Source organism: Paramisgurnus dabryanus, chromosome 5 (assembly GCF_030506205.2).
Source record: "Paramisgurnus dabryanus chromosome 5, PD_genome_1.1, whole genome shotgun sequence".
In the NCBI taxonomy this organism is placed as follows: Eukaryota; Metazoa; Chordata; class Actinopteri; order Cypriniformes; family Cobitidae; genus Paramisgurnus; species Paramisgurnus dabryanus.
Genome location: NC_133341.1, coordinates 7,763,774 through 7,782,069, shown reverse-complemented (window position 1 = coordinate 7,782,069; position 18,296 = coordinate 7,763,774). Strand labels below are relative to the sequence as shown.

General features: G+C 35.8%; 2 long non-coding RNA genes across 9 annotated transcripts; both read left to right on the top strand.

Moving 5' to 3' along the window:
- Positions 1-5,225: 5,225 nt before the first annotated feature.
- On the top strand, positions 5,226-10,778 carry LOC135744753 (uncharacterized). 4 transcript variants are annotated; one of them, XR_010530839.2, is made up of 9 exons: positions 5,226-6,123; positions 6,690-6,808; positions 7,068-7,092; positions 7,178-7,298; positions 7,382-7,638; positions 9,562-9,635; positions 9,839-9,938; positions 10,468-10,530; positions 10,643-10,778. It is a non-coding gene; the product is annotated as an uncharacterized lncRNA (long non-coding RNA). The 4 variants fall into 4 exon arrangements; XR_010530840.2 differs by lacking the exon at positions 5,226-6,123 and having other exon boundaries at positions 6,688-6,808; positions 7,382-7,464; positions 7,564-7,638; XR_012336681.1 differs by lacking the exons at positions 5,226-6,123; positions 7,178-7,298 and having other exon boundaries at positions 6,688-6,808.
- A 157-nt stretch (positions 10,779-10,935) lies between these two features.
- LOC141282183 (uncharacterized) lies at positions 10,936-17,760 on the top strand. 5 transcript variants are annotated; one of them, XR_012336679.1, is made up of 6 exons: positions 10,936-11,654; positions 13,372-13,675; positions 13,856-13,994; positions 14,965-15,024; positions 16,405-16,548; positions 17,345-17,468. It is a non-coding gene; the product is annotated as an uncharacterized lncRNA (long non-coding RNA). The 5 variants fall into 5 exon arrangements; XR_012336677.1 differs by having other exon boundaries at positions 10,937-11,654; positions 17,323-17,760; XR_012336680.1 differs by having other exon boundaries at positions 10,938-11,654; positions 16,405-16,467; positions 17,323-17,760.
- The last annotated feature ends 536 nt before the right edge of the window (positions 17,761-18,296 follow it).

The window sequence follows — 18,296 nt, the reverse complement described above, 5'->3', positions numbered from 1 at the left end:
CCTCAGATTTCACAAAAAACAGGTCAGCTTTTGCTTGGCTGAACTTGAGCTAGATTGGCTCAACCATGTCTGAGTGGAGTCTCAATTCCCCTGAGCTCAACGCCTGCCTCAACAGAACCTCTTCCCTTTGGACGTACATAGATTTTGACCCTATGGTCTTCCATAGCAACTTCCCAACTCTAGAGGGATGCATCCATCGTAAGCCTGATGTGACGACCCTGAGCCCACAATATTGGCCATCTTGGGAAAGGAACCAAGATGTCTTCCATAATACTAAGGCACAAAGCATTTGTGTGTGACCTTGATCATGCGAAATGGTAGCCCCTCAGGGAACCCCATGGTTAAAGGATTCTATCCAAGCAGGAGACAACCAAGTCTGCAGTTGTTGAAATCCATACTACGCCCAGAAAAGAGGTCCTCTGTGCTGGAGAAGCACACTTTCCCTAGCATTTAGCTGATGGAACATTTTTGGTTATTTTGGCCTTCCATAACTGATCCCAGCCTGAAAGAGATGCATCTGTCATTAATGTCATGCGGCAACATACCGCACTTAACTTCAGGCCTTAAGACAGAAACCCAACATCTTTCCATATTTTTAGGGCATGAAGACATTGCGCGCATAACCCTTAACATGTGAAAAGTCCAGCACTGGCCTTTTTGAGAAAGGAACCATGATTTCTTCCATGATACTAAGGACTTGAGATTCTGTGAGCAGGAAAAATCTATATGTGAAAATAAGTATCCCTTTAAAGGTCACATTCTTTCTGTGTTTTTGAAGCTTTGATTGTGTTTACACTGCACAATATAACATGTGTTCATGTTTCACAAGTAAAAAAACGTGGTACACACAATTTACTTATCTGTATACCGCTTTTTTCACTGTCCTAAAAACGGGCTGATGTCTTCCTTGTTCTATGAAGTTCCTTCTTCAAAAATAAGTAACAAGTTTTGATTGTGTACACTGTTAGACATTTTCAAGGATTTTTACAGTAACCTACTGGCAACACTGTTGCCAGTAGGCTACTGTAAATAAGATTTACAGTTCTAAACTGTATTTCCATTTTACAGTATTTAACTGCTACTGTAAATATGTAATACAGTGTGCTACCGTAAAAAACCCAGGTTTACAGTATACTACTGTAAACTATACTACTATTCTTTTTATTTTTTTATACATTTATTTTTATTATATTTAAATTAGCTATAATTTTTTATATAAAATTAATTTTTACATTTTAACCTAAAGATACTGCTAACATTTAATTCAAAGAGACAATTTCAAATATTGAAGCCTTTATTTAAAACATTACAAATACTTTAAGAAGTTGTGTGAAATTACAAATCATTTAATACATTTAAAATAACTTAAATTATAAACATACATACATATAACACTGATTACAGGTTTAGTTAATCCAAAAATTATAATTTTATAATTGAAACAATGATTTTCTTTGGTTTTCTAGTTACAATGGAAGTAGTCTGTGACCGCATTATAAAATGGCTCCACATTATACATGCTATATATTTCAAGTGTCCCAAAGACATACAAAAAGGGGTGATGAAAATATAATCTATATAATCAATTTTGACCCGTCATTTCTCTAAATGAGTAATGCAAGTAAACAGCTATACCTGATGGATAGGATGCTCACAGTCAAGTTTACTGTCAGGTCTGCAACAACCAGGATATACCAACAAAATATACACATCAGGAAGAAAGTGTAGATGCAGTATTTGGAGAGTCTTTGGCATAGGACTTCACACGCAATCATGTCTGCCTTTAGATGACTTTAAATGATGTCAAGTTACATGGAGTTATGCTATAATTATTTGGTGTTATACATTTTGCATCCTACTTTTGAAGCTAGAGAGGTGATCATGATCCACTACCACTGTAACCAGAAAACCCATAACACCACAAAATCAGCATCATAATACAGGGCTCCAGACTAACTTTTTTCACTAGGAGCACAGTGGCCCCCAACTGAAAATTTTAGGGGCGCAACCAGAAAATTTAGGGGCACACACCGTAAATCAACATGCTAACCAAATATTCACATTTCTACTAATTTCCACTGTATTACTAATAAATACTTTAATGATAGATGCAGAAAGTATAATGTGCTGTTTCAAATTCAGTGACACATTTTATTGTGCACTTTTGGAAAAAAAAGGTCAAATTTACTGGTTGCACATGTGCGACTGGATGTAAAATTTTAGGGGCAAAATGCCATCATTTGGGGGCAGTCTGGAGCCCTGTAATAGCAAAATTAACATTTTTGTGACCCTTTCATTTAGTCTAGTTAAGTTCTCTTAAAGTAGAACTGGTTTAAAATGAAACAATGACTGTCTGTCTTTACATTTATCTTCACATTTACAGAAATGGCAAATAACATACAGTGCAATGCAAAGTATAAATTTTTTATCAGCATTTGCATTCCCTTGTTCGAACCCATGGCGTTTAATGATGCTAACACAATGCTCAACCACAGAGAAAGGTTCTAAGAACGTTCCTTGAAAGTTCCCAAAGTTCCGAATAACGTTATGAATGTTTTTGCTTGTAATGATAAAAAACATTACATTCTATTATTTACAAACTGTTGTAAAACATTATTTCTTAATGTTCTGTTAAAATATTGCATATAAACATTCATAAAATATACTAAACATGTGTTTTAAACAATGTGAGTACATTTAAACATGACATTGTCTGAAAATAAAATGTAACATTCCTCTAACATTCGCACAATCAAGAAACATTCCTAAACAATTTAAAAACTGGACACTTTTATGTTGGCTTAACATTATTGGGACCTTTGGGAACGTTGTTAAAACTTAGAACTAGAAATTGGAACTAGAGGAGATATACTCTTTAGCCTTTACTTACAGTAAATACAGTAAATGTACTTACCAACTTACAGTTCTGAATGCACATCAAAATGAATTGTCATAAGAAAAAATACAGTAGCTTCAAAAAAATACCATACTTCTGGTATAAAATAATCAGTCTTGTAATAAAATAATCTTGTGAATCCTGTAAGCAAAAGAAAGATGGTCATAATTATTTTGAACGACAGTTTTTTTACAGTACTGTTTGTCACAGCTGTTAGTTAATAAGGGAGACCTAACTAACCCATATATCCAGCACATACTGTATCTTATTGAGAAGTGTCTCACCTAATACAAGTTGTTTCACTCAAACTCTGTGAGGTGGTGAAGAAAGGATGGATATTCTGTTGTCCTCTTCATCCTCACTTGTCTCTCATTCCAGTTCTTGGAGTGTATTTTGTTACATCCTCCTTCATTTATCCTCCCAAAGAATTTTAGACCGCAGAATAAAAGCAGGGAAAAAGGACATATTTAACACATTTAATACATGATGCTAAACACTCATATTTTTCAGTAAACTGTTTTGAAATGATAACCAGAGTAGATGTACTCTACTCAAATCACTACACATGGCCACAGGTCTGTGTGTTATAACAGTGGGACGTGGTTTTCTGATCGAGGCTGAATATTTACTGTACAGCTACCTTGGATTCAAAAGAAATTTAATACAAAACAAAAACACATTATAAAACTTTATTTTATGCAAATTAGGTTTCAGCCTTTATGTTTAAACATATTCACATTTAAAATATAATGTTTTTCCGATTGGCCACCACAAACACATAACATACGCTCATACGTTGAAGACGTTTGTAAAACTAAATGTTAAGCAAACTCTTATTATGTTCACATGGGACTTTCTAAAATGCTTAACATAATTTAACGAATTTGAAAGATAAAATTTAGTTATACACCTTATTAATAACGCATAATTATGTAACAGGTAAAGCCAGACGGATGAGAATATAAACACAACGTAGTAACTTACACATAAAGAGTTTTCCTCCCAGCTTCATGTAGGGTACTTTGTTAAATATGCTTTTTATTAATAAATTATTCTCTCAGGTAACGTTATATACTAAATCTGATATTTTCATATCATTGACGTATACATTAGGCTACGTTAAGCATTTCTTCATAATAGTTTTATAAAAGGAAAACACTAGCGTGTAATTTAACGCACCGCGCGTGCTCGTAGGCGTGCATACACATAACATTAGTATGATTTTTAATAAGGTTTATACTGACTTTGGTAAACTAATAACCGTTATACATTAAGCAACGCGTCTGGTTAATGGTTTTAAAATGTCCCGTTCGTGTAAACAACAACTGCGGGTCTGATAATAAATAACTTATATAGATTATTTTACCTTGCTGGTCTTTTTTCAGTCTCTCCTCTCGTGTATCTTCAACTGAAAAGCACCGCTGTCCCAGGGAAAGTCTTGTTTGAAAACTCTTCAGTTTATGTGCACACCTGAAATCGGTCCTCTGAACACCTGTGCTGCTACATGGTTCCTTAGCTAAAATAAGTCAACGCCTGTGTGTATACAATTGTCAAAAATGAGGATTTTGAGAAAAATAAAATAAGGATCTGTGTGAATAAGGAAAATACCGCCAAAAGACTGTTAGAAAATATACAGTAGCATACAGCAATTTTCAAAAATACAGCAGATTACTGTATATGATGTATGATGTCACCGAAAATTCCCAAAATGCAACGGGAATTACAGTTATGTACTGTATAAATAGTTTACAGTATTATACTGGGTGATATACAGTAAATAACTGTAAAAATTACAGAAATGTCCAACAGTGTAGTTTGTTTTGTGTGTTGTGATTCAACAGCAGCTTAGCTTAGCAGAGCTCTTTGAGCCAAGGCTGGCGACTGACGTATTCCTGTGGGTGGAGTTTAGTCAAAAACTTTTTACTGACTCATTCAATCGGGAAGTAGAGGGCTGTAGTCCAAACCGTCTGTTCGCCGAGAAATGCGAAGCTGCCCGTCCTCCTCAAAGAGGTAGTAGCAAGAGGTACTGCAGTGAACACATGCAGCCCTCTCAGGAGCCATTATTTTAAAAAATACACACAGAAATGAGTGGCCTCAGTGGCATAAGCAAAAATGCTTACTGATTTGACAGTAATGTCTTTAGTAAGGCATGTTTGTTAAAACTAGTTATATTTCCTAATTAAACCAAGACCTTGTACTGGCTTAAACTAATCCCTGTCCGGGAAACCACCGCATAATGTATCAAATTAAACTTATTTCTAATTTCTGTAAATAGCATATTGATAAGAAAATTCTGATATTGTCACTTAGTGTAAATAGAATATACCCAGATAGCACACGTACGTCGCGGAGATGTCTGCGCGATGTCTTCTTTTTCGTCTGGAAGACGTATTATATAGGGCGTTTGCTCATCTGGAAGGCGTCGCCGAGACGTCCGACCCAGCTGTTTGCAAGACACCCAGCAGATCTTTACAAGATGTATGTTATTTAGAACGATGGCGAGCCGCCGTTTCCCAGATCTTTACAAGATGTTAGAACAGCAAGCCGCTCTTTCACAGATCTTTAGAAGAGCTTTAAAAGATGCCGAGCCGCTCTTTTCCAGATGTTTAGAAGAGCTTTAAAAGATGCCGAGCCGCTCTTTCCCAGATCTTTAGAAGAGCTTAAAAAGACGGTAAGCCGCTCTTTCCCAGATGTTTGTAAGATTAAAAGATCCCTCATTAACAAATTGAATTGCCCTTAACTACAGCAAATTATTTCTACACACATCTACACATGCATGCTGTGTCGTCGATATTAAGTAATTAAAACACAATTTTCAATTGATCTTAAAACAGGCAGTTGTTGATTTTATAAAACACATTTATTCAAATTAAACAATGAAAACTTTCATTCATTTATCTTTAAAGATGCATTTTACACGACAGTATGCGAAAACAACAACATATAAACATAACATATTTAAAATAATAAAAACCTTTCCGCGTCTGCTTTATTAATCTCCATTCTGAAATAAAACATTACAAAAAATTACCAGGAAATAATCGTGAAAGGCTGTTCTTTCTTCATAGCGTTAATTAGGATCTAGAAGATAAAATTACCCGAAAGTGTTGTCATTGTTAAATAAATTACGAATGTGCGTCTTTGCGTCAAGGTCATGATTCTACATAACAACATCCGCTTGACCTCGCAATGCCAAGAAGAAGAAAGGCGTGGAACATTTGCTTAAGGTATGTAGTAATAATGCATTTAAATAATAAACTGTTTGCTGTCGGATCATTTAAATAATACCTCGAAATTGGGTTGATAACAGTTATTCATGCTTTAATATTGATCTTTCGCCCACCTGTCTGACGTTAATTTATTTTGATCGTTCATGTAACACGAGTACACGAGTTAAACGAGTCTTGTGTAAGATTCTAGAAAGATATAGTGGCTTACTTTTTTAAAACGATCAGTATTATGGTTGATATTTGTATTACACTTGTTAATATTTGTTTTTGCCCCCATTTTTCATTTCATGAATATTTTCTATGTCCCCAAAAGGCCTATTTCTCTCAAATGTTATTCACAAATCTGTCTAAATCTGTGTTAGGGTTGCGTTTATAATTGTGGTTAGTGTGTGTGTAAGGCTCTGCCTGTGAAAACACATCTAAAGTCTTTTTTGTGATGTACTGTTTTCTACATAAAATCATCCTAAACAATGAAAAGAACATTTTGTAAAAATATCTTATCTTTAATATTGGCTGAGTAAGATTCTTTGTATAAACCCTCAGTCTGTTAATTTTGTCTCCAGCCTGTCAAGATCTTCAGCAGATGTTTGAGCAAAAAGTCATCATCCTCTTCGTCACTCTTCATCCGTATTTGGGGTAACAAGCACCTGCTTCCCACAAGAGACTGGATAGCTGATGTCAGGTGGTTAGTCTTTATTTGCATTCATCCTAGTACTGTCAAGACTGCTATTGCAGCTGCAAAAAGGCAAAGATAAATGAATTAGGAGTGTAGCTTTTAAAATGCTTTTACTATTAAATGCATTATTTTGATTTATTTAAACTTAAGAATCAAGGTGTGTAGTTTAGGTAAAATTCTTATAACTGCATTTGTCTGTTTTACAACAGATAAACAGTAACCAAGTATAAATTTACTGTTTTTTTTATGTTGGATGGATCATCAGACCTGCACCTTCCTTGAACATGTTGGTAAGGTAACACTTCATGCAAGTTAATGATGATGCTTTTTTATAAGAACTTTTTATAAATAAATATTATTATTGTTTTTATTTAGGTATCTTACTCTGTATTTGTTCACGGTGGTCACCCCAGGGTCTCAGGACTCAATTTGAGTGCTCTATGGATTAAACAGAAAATGCAGTATAAACAAGTGTTATGTTGTCTTCAACATGTTGGTAAGGTAACACTTCATGCGAGTTAATGATGATGCTTTTTCATGAGAACTTTTTATAAATAAATATTTTTATTGTTTTTTTAGGTAACTTACTCTGTATTTGTTCACGGTGGTCACCCCAGGGTCTCAGGACTCAAAACGAGTGCTCTATGGATTGAACATAAAATGTAGTATAAACAAGTGTTATGTTTTTAAATGCCACTAATAATGTGTTTCTGTTTTCTTTCTCATTATGCTAACAAACACTCTTTTACCCCTCATGTTAGGTAGATCAACACTCCAACCATCTGCATTAGGGACTGAATAAAGGATGCCCTCTGTAGCTGGGAATGTTAGATCAGGTAATTTGCATTTGATATATTTTTAAAGACACACACACTAATGCTGCTTTTACACCGCCAGCGACTAGCAACACAATCTCGTTCATTCCAATGAAAGCTTTGCCCCATTAAGCAACATGAGCAACTGTGACCATTGACAATAGGAAGTGAGCATGTCCAGCTATGCCACAACTTTGAGTAAAGTTCAACTTGATGAAGGACTTTTGGGAGCAACTACCAATGAGAGTGAAGCAGTGAAGTTCATGTCATCCGTCTTTTGTCATTTACTGAGAGGATTGTTACTCATTTGTTTATAGTATTTACTAGGACAACCAGAATTGGGAACGCCTTCTAATAAATGCAGCATAAGGCCTTAACTGTCTGTGGCAAATATTTTTAGCACCCAAAATAAATAGGGGTGCTGCTTTTAAAGAAAAACACCACAGTTTTTCAATATTTTACTATGTTCTTACCTCAACTTAGATCAATTAATACATCCTTATCTTTCATCAATGCATGCACTTAATATTTGTACAGCACGTCGTGAATGTGTTAGCATTTAGCCTAGCCCCATTCATTCCTCGGCGCGCAGTAACATCATCACTCCTGACTACTCCCCCCCTTTTGAGTTTGAGCGAGAGGTGGAGTAATCAGGAGTGATGATGTTACTGCACGCCGAGGTCGAAGTGCTGCAAACTTAGTGCTCTTTTGCCATACAATATAGTTCTCATTTTTATCCGCTTAAAAAAATCGCCACGTTTTATTTTGTGCCACCATACTTACTCGTATAACTACTCATGTAACAGTCTTTAAATAAGGAAAACATGAAAGGGTTGGGTGGCTTCTAAATTCATCCCTGTTTGGATTCTAAGGAATGAATGGGGCTAGGCTAAATGCTAACACATTCAAGAAGCGTTGTACAAAGATTAAGTGCACGTATTGAAAAAAGATAGGGATGTATTAATTCGTCTAAGGTAAAAACATAGTAACATTTTGGAAAGCGGTGGTGTTTTCCATTTAAAGGGATAGTTCACCCAAAAATGAAAATAATGTAATTAATGACACACCCTCATGTTGTTCCAAACTTGTAAGACCTCCATTCATCTTTGGAACACAGTTTAAGATATTTTAGATTTAGTCTGAGAGCTTTCTGACCCTCCAAAAAATGTATGTGCTGTATACTGTCTCATTTCCAGAAAGTTAATTAAAACATCATCAAAGTAGTCCATGTGACATCAGTGGGTCAGTTAGAATTAGTTGAAGCATCATTAATACATTTTGGTCCAAAAATAACGATTTATTCAGCATTGTCTTCTCTTCCGGGCCTGTTGCGAATGCGCGTGCACAGTGGCGCTGCTGACGTACGACGCTGCTGACGTGTTATCCTTAGACATGTTTGCGAAGATTGTTTTGTTTACAGCGTCTCTCTCAGACTGTAAACGGAAAAAAAAGCTTGGGTGCACCAGATAACAAGCCAACAGCATCGTACGGAAGCAGTGTCATGCACACGGTTCACAACAGACCCAGAAGAGAAGACAATGCCGAATAAAGTCGTAATTTTTGGACCTAAATGTATTTTTGCCGCTTCAACAAATTCTAACTGACCCACTGATGTCACAAGAACTATTTTGATGATGTTTTTATTACCTTTCTGGACATGAACAGTATACTGTACATACATTTTTAATGGAGGGTCAGCAAGCTCTCGGACTACATCTAAAATATCTAAATGGTTACTAAAATTGAGGTCAGATTTTTGAAAACGTGGTCATCCAAAGTTCTCGGTACAGAAAATCTGTTTTGTATGGATCAGAGTTAAACATGGTCATGTAATATATAACAATGTAATAGCAAGTGTTATGTTGTTTTTGAAAATGCTCTGAAAATGAAAAAAGCTTTGTTTATCCACTATGCTATCAAATGCTCTTTTACCTTGCATGTTAGGCGGATCAACATTCCATCCATCTGCATTAGGATCTACCTTAGAGACACTCACTGGAGCTGTAAATGGGAAGCAGGTAAGTTGCACAACAGGTTTCTTGTAGCATTCTTAGACTAGCAATTTTTATGTGAGAACTTTAACATGATAGAAATTGTTAAACTACAAATATGGTCTATATTGTCTGAGAGAAATTCTTACTCAAGAATCTGCATATTGCTGTAGATATGCAGAGTACTTATCTCGAAACAGTCGTAAAAGATTAATGTTTTTGTTTTGTAGGTCACTTACTTTGCATTCGTCCTTGGTGGTCACCCAAGGGTCTCTAGAGTGAAAATTACTCAATCTATGGATTAAACAGAAAATTTAGTTGTATGAAGTGGTATGTTGTCTTTAAATGCCATTAAAAATGTGTTTCTGTTTTCTGTCTCATATTAAGAAATACTCTTTAACCTGCCCACTGGAGCTGGGAATGGTTAGCTGCATTTTTTACATTTACAAATAAACAAACAGAGTTAGATAAGTCCATACATACCATTCTCATCTCCGTGTGTGCTGTAACTCTGTCTGACGCAGCCCCTGCTAGCTAAGCTTAGAACAAAAGACTGGTAGTGAATTTATACAAATCACAACACATAAATTGGAAAATGTCCACGTTACTTTGTCACTTATTGGAAGCAGTATGCTAGCTGGAGCCATTCACTTCCAGTCTTTGTGCTAAGCTAAGCTAGCGGGGGCTGCATCAGACAGAGTTACAGCACGCACAGGGATGAGAAAGGTATGTATGGACTTATCTAACTCTGGGGGATACGGTGAATAAGCTAAATTCCCAAAATGTGGGCGTGTTCCTTTAAGGATTTAGGGGTATTTTGAAGTTAAATGAAGCCGTTTTACTGAATTTATTTTTGCAGCAATTTGGGACATTCTTCCAGTTGTCGGCAACTTTGTGAAAAAGGCTGGAAACTTAAATGCAGGTACTGTTTCATTCTTTTTTTTTACAGCTATGAAAAATAATGTGTTTTTAATTGTACTGTCTATTAATTCTTTTATACAGTTTAACTGATTCTGCTTACCTGACTCATGCAGAATTCTGGCCTGGTGTTTGGTCTGTGCTGTCTTTGGCTCTTGCATCTCCATCATCCTGACCCTCTTTAGCAGCCTGTCCATGTATTTATTTGGAGGCCACCATGAGCACCCATCTGCATAATATGACTTTGTTACTCAGATGTCCATGCGCTCCTACAAATTCTACATTTTTTGTAAAGCTGCAACAAGTTGAAACCCTATAATTATTAACGTTTGATTTTGAACTATGTAATTCAAATACATGAATAAGTAACAAAAGCAGAAATTTATTAAGATATTACCTTTTTGTTGCTTGTTTACTGATCTATCAATCCTTTTGCATTTTCATAATTGTTCATCATAACTTGGTATACAGTGGATGTGTGGCTGCAGATAACTTTCTGAAGTCAATTTAAAAAGACAAAAGTTAATAAATGCTGAATTGGTCAAATATACATTGTTGTATTTTCACCATTTTGATGTTTAGGCATTTCATAACTTGAGGGTTAATTCACGTATAGTGATGTTTCAAATCAAAGATTAATTTATTAATGACAGCTAATCATTTTATAAAGATTTTTATTACAATATTTATTTAATATCAATTTAATACATTTAATTCGTTACACCTACATTACTGAGCGCAAGGGAGTGCAGCCAACAAATACATTCAGGTGTGTTCGACTTAACACCGAGATGCGCAGACAGCACGTGGTATGACATCAAAGTACCGCGAGAGTTTGGGAAAGCCCCGGAAAAGGTTTGATCTCGCGGTACTTGATGTCACGATCGGTTTGCGTGTAGATCAGCATGAAGTAGAACACATCTGAAAGATGTGTGGGCTGCCTGCACTCAACGTTGCGATAATTCAGTAGAGTGTAACCTCAATCGGTTTTTGCAGCTTCTGGGTGTCGTGTCGAACGATCGCAGAACGATTTTTTGTTCTTTTCCAACTCGATTTTTAACTCCCTAGACTAGTAGGATGTTCCAACGGGTGAAGCAACAGTGCTGACGGCAGAGTTTCAGTGTCAATGTAAGTTAACCATATTAACAGAATATATGTTGTTATGCAGGCATGTAAGTTAGTCGATCTACAGAATGATCGTCGTATATTAATGTTCTAGACGCGATTAAAAGCTTATTAACATTTATCAATGCACTGCTATTCAGGCCGCTGCAAAGTCCCGAAGCCACGTTGTAACGTTAACTTCACATGTTACGCACTGGTGGGGATAAACCAGCCATTTTAATAGAGTTATTAAATGTCTCAAACCTTTCCCGCCCTTTAACGTTACGTTAAAATGGCCCTTATACGGATAACGTTACTGTCATTCAGACCTTTTCCTAGAAACCACTCAAAACCGTTAACGTTGTTCTATTGGAGTGGTTTGATAATTGTATTTATTAATTGTTTCAGTTATATTAGTTATATCTGTTCTTTAATTCGTATTTCTAACAATTAAAACCCAGGAATGACAAGCTATACTTACCAAGATTTTGACGATCAAACTGACAGGAAAACTAACTTAAAGCCGACTATTAAACCAAAAAACATACTATTACAAAGTGAAGAGGAACGTAATGTGTACAAAATTTATTATTTACAGGTTATTAATAATGTTATTTGCGACAAAAAAGTTGAGGGTACTCGAGCAAATAACGGTCTTCTGGTAAATATTGTGGTCACGTGATGGCCTCGCGACATATAAGTCGTTTCCGGTCGTTTCTCAAACGCACAGCTGCGTCCTTTTAAAATTATTTTTAATATTTTTTTTAAATAATAAGAAATACAAAGGGGGACATTATACATATATAAAATAAAAATAAATAAGGCTCCGTCCTTATTATTATTATTTTTTTTAAATAAGGCTCCGTCCTTTTTTTTTTTTTTTTTTTTTTTATTGAATAGAAAAGTATATCAACAACAAAGGCAAATATATATTCACAATTTAAATAAGTATAACAGGCTCAACACAAGAAAAATTTGAAAAAATAAATAGAAATCTGAAATAATAATTTAAATGAATTTAAATAACAAGTAAAAGAAAAATAAATAAATGAATAAAACAAAGATACATATTAGGGGCAGTATCACAATAAATTAAATGACGTCAATAAGTAAAGCAGCTTCATAGCACTCTGACCTTTCATCTTATTAAGGGCTTTGGAAAAACATTTTAAGTCATTTTTGAATACAATAAGTAGTGGGGGGGATTTAAAGAATCTACATTTATGAATGAAATATTTTGCTAATATTACAATGTTATTAAGCAAGAAAGAATTAACCCAACAGTCTTGAAATACTCCAAATAAAATATGATGCAAAGAAAAAACAAAATTATCAGCAACCACCTCTTTTTCTATCAACCAGTCCTGAAGTGATATCCAGAACAGTTTGGAAAAATTACACAAGAAAAAAATATGATCTGTGTCTTCAGATTGGCTTTCACAAAAGGAACAGGGGACCATTTCTATATTAAATTTCTGATTTAAGAATTTATAAGAAGGATAAATCTCATTTAAAAATAAGGCTCCGTCCTAGAAGGCTGCATGTCTCGGCTGCCACGTCATCAAGCATCGTCGAAGGACATCTCAATCTGCTTGTTTTCTATTTTGTTGTTTTAATTTAATTACAAAATGTTTAACTGTCCATGTTGTAAAGACAGTTGATACATGACTTTTATTCACTGTACTACATTATTGGATTTTTTTGGTGATGCATTGCTAATTTTCAACTTCTCTCTTTAAAGTTTTCATGCCATGATCACTGGGGCGGAAACCATTATGACGTTGCCTTGGACATCAAACTAAACCATCTCATTCTGGCTTTTTTCTAACATCGAAATCTCAGAAGGCCAGGACTAAGATGGACGCAGCCTCCACATGCAACCTTGCATTTGAGGAACACCCATAGAACGGTCAACTTACCCCATACTCTAACCTGAATGCAGGGATCATAAAACTTTATCTTTTACCTTAATTGTTAGATGGGTGTTGATACCAAACTTTTTTGTCTCGTCTACCCAGGAGAAAGTCATGGGTTCTGCTGCTGAGGTTGTCATAAAGCATCCTTTTTCCATTTGTTGCATTGGGCAATATTATCAAAAGATTCTGAAAGAAATAAGATAATTTTCAAAGCATTAACATGAATATGAAAGCATTAAGTCATTAATGATCATCTTTTATTATTGTTTATTTATAGTGTCTTTTATTCTGCTTACCTGACTCATGCAGAATTCTGGCTTGATGTTTGGTCCACCTGTTAGCTGGCTCTGGTGCTTGGTAGTCTTCTCAAACCTCTGAATCAAGGCCACCATGAGAGGCCTTCTGAAGACCATCATTACGCTTCAGATCCAGTTGTCTTAACTATGAGGTAAATCTTTTTTAACTGCAGCATTGAGCGTTATGTGCGCTGTTTATGCGCACTGAACGCCTTGCATTTTTGCCCTCTACTGCAACATGCATTTTTGAAGGAGCGCTAAGAGCGGAAAAGCACCCAACGTCATTTGTGTCTTTCCATTGTCCAATTGAATATGGGGAGAGGCGGGCCTTCCGTTGTAGGGACCGATGTTTACAGTTATTTGAAACAATCGTACTTCAGTCACTTACTGTCTCCTGTGTGTTTATGCACCTCTCACCTTCGATCAAAGTCAGTGCAAGCGTCCTCTTTTTAAAGTTTCTGCTTATTTGACAGTTAACAGCAAAAGAGCGCTCACGCTTCAATATTTGATTGACAGGACAGCTGCCTCTGTGGTTGCCTAGCAATATAAAAATCTGCGCTGCACTGCTTTTTATAAAGTGACCAAATCAAGGTGCACCTTGTGTTTCCACGTCTTTAAAACGCATTTGGTGTGATTGGCCCCCAACAAGGGTTTTTTCTGCTGCTTTTTATTTTTTCAGCTTTTGCCTTGATATTGTATTTTACATTGGTAAATGCCTATGGACATTGGCTACTAGCGTTCTGCATGTGTAAATCCACATCGATGCGAACAATGACGCAAACGTGTAAATGAAAAGTGGCGGATAGCCTACTGTGTAGAGGCATTGGGGTAGGTCTGACTAAATCAGCCTTAATGACAACTGCATCAGTCTTCAATGATGGTTTAACTTTTACACAGATAAACACTCACTTTGTCTATCCAGACCTCAAGGTTAGAGTTCGAACAGATTCAGATAGTTGTTTTTGTTCATTTTCTAAGTATTTTGTTGATATTTTAGTCCTAATTGATTATGACAGATTTGTTACAGCATTATCTGTCAAAATGACAGGCAATAAGAAAGTTTAATTCAACCTCTGGTTGTAAAGCAGATTTTGAACCAGTCTTCTTCAATTGTGTCACTAGCCTACCACAATCCCTGTGCACCAGCTATGGAAAGTGCAGACCAAACTTCTACCTCCACCTGTGAGTCTCTTCCCACATTTAGTAAAGTAATGAATGCAGTTTTACAAATGAAAGGTTTTTTAGGGTACATTATTTTAATTACCAAATGATTTCTCGGATGAATTGGATAAAAAAGACAATATTTTATTTTTCATTTATGAAAACTGGTTGTTGCTGCATGAACTCAAGCACATTTATTTCAAACACATCAACGCAACGTCATTGCTATAAACAGCTATTTTGGATAAAAGATAATGCACATCAGGTCACACAAATCAAACACGAAGAGTTGTCATACACCGTGTGTACAGTCAGTCATTCAAATTGGATATACACAAAAATCAGATTTAAACTGACAGTGTAAACATAGTCTATGAGATCAATGAGGGGTCAATAGATCTAGTTCAATCAACGCCCTCACCATGCTCTCCCAGCTTTAGGTGCTTAGACCTGTTTTTCTAATCAAACAATACAAGGACAGATGTTTCGGCGTTATTGCCTTCATGGCATGAAAGATTAAAATCTGCATTTAAACCCAAAGGGGATATGATCTTTAAAAAAAATTGCCTGTCATTTTATTGATTACAACCATAATACTGAACAACTTTAAAGGTCCCGTTTTTCCTGTGTTTTTGAAGCTTTGATTGTGTTTACAGTGCACAATATAACATGTGTTCATGTTTCACATGCGGTATTTTTCACACAATCTACTTATCTATATAGTGCTTTCACTGTCCTAAAAACGGCTGATGTCTTCTTTGTCCTATGAAGTCCCTCCTTCAGAAATACGTAACGAGTTCTGATTGTGTAGTTTGTTTAGTGTGTTGTGATTTGACAGCAGCTTAGCTTAGCCAGGGTGGGGTTTAGTCAAACACACTTGCTTTGACGTCATTCAACCGGGAAGTAGAGGGCTGTAGTCCAAACCGGCCGTTCGCTGTATTGAAAGGGGAATTCTGTTAAAGATAATACATCGCCTGGCTGGCAGTGAACTTTAAGCTTTAACATTTACAGGTATTATTTATGCTATTACATACAGCAACATTACACACTAACTAAAGTTTGAAATAGGGGATCAGAAAAAACGTGACCTTTAATGTTTAAGTATTGAGAAAAGAATTAATTCTTACTGTGGTGGAGATATTGAAAACTCTTACAAAGAGAGTCATTTTGGGTGTTTTATTTAAAGACCATGTCCCCTTTTAGCCTGACTACGTCAGACTTTGTACTTCCGCTCAAGCAAAGTAGCAGAGAATGGTATTACTATGCTAGTCCCCTTTGGGTTTAAATGAAGATTTTGATCTTTCATGTTTTTAATATTTTGGTTTTTATTTGGGTGCAATTTTTATAAATGAAATACTTTGTCTGATGTGATGATGTTCTCATTGTGTTCTGTTGTTACAGATAGAACTGAACTGGAGTCTGTGAACTAATGCTGTGTTCGAGACAACTGGAACAGCAAACAAAGTTGAGTATCCGACCTCTCAACTTGTGACTGATCGATCAGCACCAACCTCAACGAGATGCATCATTTGACATTGCAGACAAGTTGGTGGCTAGCCTTTCACAGCCTTACATGAACCGCAAACAAACTTTAAACTATTTTTACAGCACATAATATTTATGAACATGAATGTTAAATTATCCAGTAACCATTTTCTGCCATAATTGGCACAAGAGCACAAACTTCTCCTGGCGTCTCATTATGTGGTAAACACGCAAATGTGATATGTGATTGACTGGAATGCATTGAGGTCGGTGGTAGGATATTTAATGACATAACATCAGAAATCCGAATTGTAACACTGCGCAATATTTCACATAATTGTCATGACCTGATTATCCTCCCATGTTTTTAACACAACCATTGATTGGTCACACGGAAGCAGAGACTTTGTCCTTTGTATCTCTCAAAAAAAAAAGAATTCTATATTTAATGTTAAAAAACACTTACAGTAGACTGTGTTAGATAACTGTGCTTTTGGAAGTCATTTCTGATAACCGCACACCTAACTTGTCTAATGTCTTAAAAATAGGCACCAGAGCAATGTTTGTGGTAACCGTGGTATAAGAGGAATAATTGACTCCGGTCCTTTGAATTATTTGAAAATAAAGCACACCCGCGGTGTAACGGCACTCTGCTTCGCGTCGTGCCGCATTGCACCTTGGGTGTGCATTATTTTCTTATAATTCAATGGCCCGTCGTCAATTATTCCTTACATATTGAAGGTTGACAGGTTTGTTTGCATGTAATTGCAGTATTATTAATTTGAGGTTGATAGTCCAATGTTGATTTGAGAGAAATTTTTTTTTTCTTTTTAGATCCTTTCTCTTTTTAATGCAGCACTTAAGGATGAACCACCCTGATCTACTAAGATGCACAGATTCAACTCTGGCCCAGCATCATCCCCACACCTCATCTGCCATCAGTTTAATTTAATGTCTGTCAATTGCAAATGCTATTTATTTCAGTTATATTACAACTTAAAGCAACACCAAAGAGTTTTGGCTCTTTGCTCCCCCTATAGGTTAGAAGCGTAATTGTCCATTACCCACTGTCATAAATACTGAGGCATAGCTGGCTCTGATTGGATTGTAGGTCTGCCGTAAAGCAAGTTTTTGTAGTATTCACTCGGACTACAGGACCACTACCCGACGTTTGGAAACTTCTTTAGTGCGGTTTTGGCCGATAGAGGGCTGCAAAGCGAATGTGAAAGTGCTGTTCACCCTGTTTAGAGTGGATGAACGACTGAAACTGTTTTGGAAGCGTTATTTTAAGGTAAAAAAAACTCTTTGGTGTTGCTTTAATGTTAACTTTAATTGAGACTAGTATTGTGTAAAGCTGGGGTTTCCAAACTTTTAATTTCAAAACCTATTAGACAAGTGTAATCTATTCTAGACCCACTAAAATATTTTTACATATACATTTTTTTAATGGGGTAAAACACATTTGTTCTCTTTCAGTGGAGTCATTTTATTTTCATAATATTTCATAATGTAAAGCAGTGGTTCTTAACGTTATTCCTCGAGGCCCACTGCTCTGCACATTTTGTATGTCTCTTTTATCTGACAGACTCAGTTCAGTTCATTGAGATCTCTTCTAATGAGCTGATGATTTGAATCAGGTGTGTTAAATAAGGGAGACATACAAAATGTGCAGGGCAGTGGGCCTCGAGGAATAACATTAAGAACCACTGATGTAAAGTAAATACAAGTTTATTTGCAATACCAAATATTTTATGGTATATTCTTTCAAAACCATTGTCATTGTTAATTATTAATTTGGCCAAACTGTT